We start from the raw sequence: 4,138 nt of genomic DNA on the forward strand, positions 1-4,138 counted from the left end.
AGCATTATCTTTCATGCAATTCATTCATGTGCTTGATTTAGGAATCACTAGTTAGCTCTACCTTGCTAGGCTTTATCTCTTTTCTTCTTAACTAGCTTGTGTAGGTTGTTTAGTTATCCGGTTGGTGAATTGGTGCCTTTCTAGTTCTTGCATAGGTTAAGGTTGTTTTATCTTATTTTAGAAATTGAAAAAGGCCCAATTCACCCCCCCTCTTGGTCCATCGATCCTTTCACACAGCACCAGAGCCTTGAATCCAAATCTCTCAAGTTTGGAAATAAGGATCCAAAAGTCGTGGCATGCAGTGTAAAAATATCCATATGGTAAAGAACTAATGTGATGGTACAAATAATGGAAGTTAGATCTGGAATTCGAAAAACCCCCTTTTTCGGGACAATTAACCTTGAAAAAATGATTAATCAAATATTTTATCTAAATAATCCATCAAATGACCCCTCAACTGCCAAACATTCCCTGAAACAACTCTTCAACTTCAAAACAGTAAAACTGCACCCAACCGCTGGTTATTTAACCCTGCGGTAACATTGAGTAAAAACTGTGCTTCCAATCTGCAATTTGCCAAGAGCCGCCAAAATCCCCCAAACAGAGCCGCACTCCGCCTTCATCCTCTTGAAGAACCCCAATCCTCCCAAATCTCCCCACCCCTCTCCCCGCAGCCCCCGAGCAACTCGTGGCGAGCGGATCCAGAGATGGCACCCAAGAGATCAGAGAAAGATGGGAAGAAGAAGGCGCAGCCACCATCCGGGGAGTGGACACACAGTAAGTGCTCCCTCAACGACCTCAATAAGCTTGTTTCCGAGGGATTACTCCAAGACAAGAATCTTGTCAATTGGCGCCCTTCATTTCGCGAACCTTTCCCCATGGAGAATGTAGATGAAATCGTCACATTCTACCATTTTGCTGAACGGGGTTTGGCCCTCCCCTCTTGCTCTTTTTTCCGTGGCCTTCTTTACTACTACGGGCTTGAGCTCCACCATCTCAACCCAAATTCCGTTGGCCATATCTCAATCTTCATCCATTTCTGCGAAGCCTTCCTAGGAATCGAACCCTACTGGGATCTTTTCCGCTTCCTCTTCCAAGTGAAACCACAACCCACATCAAAAAATCCCGCTGTTGTAGGGGGCGCCGGCATCCAACTTAGACAACAAACCGGCAACAAGTACCTCTTGTACAAATTCCCCTTCAATATTCCCGGGTGGAAAAATTATTGGTTTTATATCGAAAATCATGCCCCCCAACTCCCAGAGAAATCAAATAGACCACCTATTGTAAGGCCGGAGTGGAATATCAAACTTCCCAGGGGGGACATGGATCAAGTCAAAGAGTTGCTAGACATCATAGCGGCTCATAAGGAGATGGGAGTGACCGGTGCATTCGTGATGTTCTCCTTCTTCAAGCGTCGAATCCAGCCAATTCAGCAACGCCATATACTTGGATTCAAGTACAAGGGTGCTGAAGATTCATCTCGCATGTGCGCAGAGGAGCTGACGGATGAAGCTGCACTCACCCGAGTCAGGCGGGTGCTACTGGATGTGGACGCGGTCCCCTACGTCCCGCAGCTGTTTTCGTCACAAAATCCTCCGAAGCCGGTAAGTATTCGACTACTTTATTGTGGCAGAACCAACCTGAATTATACCGGCTCAAGCACGCGAGTCCACTCTAGAGGGCTCCAACGTACTTCAAACGGTATAATCCCTTGGTCTGTCGGGTAGCGTCCCGATAAACCATCGATACAGGATCAAATAAGGTTACCTCACACGAAAGTGAGTCCAGAGATACAGTCACCATCATATTTTACATCACAGGGAAAATATTTTGCAAAAGTTTCCACAAGTAGTACAAAGTTCCACACTTAGCAAAGTTATTACAAAGTTTGCAGAAACAGCAAAGGTTCAAACTATGAGTCATTATTACAAACCAGTTTTAAAGTTCAAGTTCTAGCAGCGGAATTTAAAGTACGATAACTATACACGTCGCCAGTAAGGACGTCATGCTAAGCCATGGCATAACATCACTCATTATGATCGGAGTTGGCCGGGGACGAATCCCACTCCACGGACCAACCATCAGGCAAAGCATAAGGCCAAGGCATGGGGTAAGTAGGGTCTTCAGAGACATTACCTGAAACAAAATCATATAGCAAGGCTGAGTACTCTAATACTCAGCAAGGCTTACCTGGAGATTTGGGTATACTTAGCCCATAACTAGACCATGAAGGCTTTGATGAGGAGGTAAGTTTTGTTTCAGCTGAAAAGCGATAAAGAGTAGGTCCTTACTTTCATATTTTAGCTTTCAGATTCTAGTTCCTTTAACCATTCTAAGTGAGCACCTATAACTACTCAAGCAAGGTAAAGTCTTTTAAACATACACCAGTATTACTCATCAACAACATTACTCTTGTTACTCTATGTGGCAAAAGAGTTAAGCAGTCTCAATCTTCATGAGAAACGGACGATTCTGAATCGAATTTCAACCCTTGCAAGGTAAACCTAACTCACATGCTTGGAACACCAACAGGTCGTTCCGAAGCAACCGTTTGCCTTTCATTCCGGGTCGTGGAACAATGCCACCACAAGCGACTGTTGGACCATACGCACATCCAATATGCAGGACATACGTCTGTAGCGCGACTACATGACCGTATTCCCGTCTGCTTCGCAGAACGTACTCCCACAGTCGGTGCGTGTAAACATAAAATAAAAGTCGAGTGGTGGGGGACGAGTCCACTTGCCGGGCCAATTGGTTACTAGGCTTACCGCTTACCATATTTCGCGGCATGTGGCTAGTACTTTCAAACGCTTAACTGCCACTACCACACACTGCGACCTTAACCAAATTCATCAACACAGACGGGGTATTCTTTCTTTCCAAGATGCTACACATAACCCCGTCCGTCATCCTTATAGTGTTTGCGGAATTGTAATCAATCAATTCCTATATCGCGCGAGTGATAGGAAATCACTCGACTTCTACCGGTCCTATTAGCATAGCACTAGTCGGACTCAGTTTCTAATATTCAGTACATTGGTTCCTAGGGAGATGCATCTACGGTTTCCAGACAACTCCTAAGAACTTAATGCACAAGTATATAAATATATATAGAGGTAAATTGCAGTGTAAATAAGATACTGGGTTTATGTCCGGGGCTTGCCTTTACTGGTGGGGCTGGAGTCAGGGATGTTAGTATTATTATCTTCCGAACTTTGGTTCGGGACTTCAGATAATCCCTTGGTGACGTTCATTTGGTCTTCAGAACATCCTCTGCAGACTCCTAGGAGATCCTGTAGGTACCGTTTGCGGAAGTAGTCGTATCTATATGCAATGTAACATTACATTCAAAGTGTGCACATAAAACTATCTTAATTCATGATAAAGTTGCAATCCAACACTCATTTAACATATTACTTATGTAATAACCAAAAAGATTAGAAACTAACTTGGGTAGAGCTTTAGTTGGACAACTAATTAAAATCGGCTACTTGTTGAAGGTTACAACAGAGCCGATTGGAAACAACAGGGTTCAGTCGATAGAATTGGCAAAGGAGGAAGCTATTTGTACAGTATTAGGAAATCTGCTGATTTCCGTTTAGAAGAGAAATCGGCATGAGTAGTTTCTGTATATGGGCAGAAGAGATTAACCGGTTTGGTTCCACCAAAGGTTAAAACGGCTGGTAGAGATAGGAATATTAAAGGTACAGTGTTACAAGGACAGATCAAAGGAGGATCTTGCCGATTGGATTATCAGCATGTTTCTAGTCTATCTAATTGGTTGATGCATTGGTCTTGGCCTTAAACGATGAGGATGCATCAGGTTTAGCCGATTGATGTGCTTTGGTCGTGCCTAACAAAGGTGTGTCGACTGTGCTATCTTACTGATCTAGGGTTGGGTACTTTGGCTTGTGTAGTTGATTGATAGGTGCATTGGGTTCCTAATTGATCGATGAAAGCATCGATTACTTTAGCAGAGGGGTAAATCCTAAAGCAGCTGTGTCTTAATTGAGATGTGCTTAAGTGTTATCCTAGGGAACTAGGTGTGGTTGTATCAGCTCGATTACGTCAGCAAAACAATTGAGTGACGTACAGCCGATGGGGTTATCCAAGCCGGACTTGTTACCAGAAC

The sequence above is a fragment of the Panicum hallii genome, chromosome 9 (assembly GCF_002211085.1).
Source record: "Panicum hallii strain FIL2 chromosome 9, PHallii_v3.1, whole genome shotgun sequence".
NCBI lineage: Eukaryota > Viridiplantae > Streptophyta > Magnoliopsida > Poales > Poaceae > Panicum > Panicum hallii.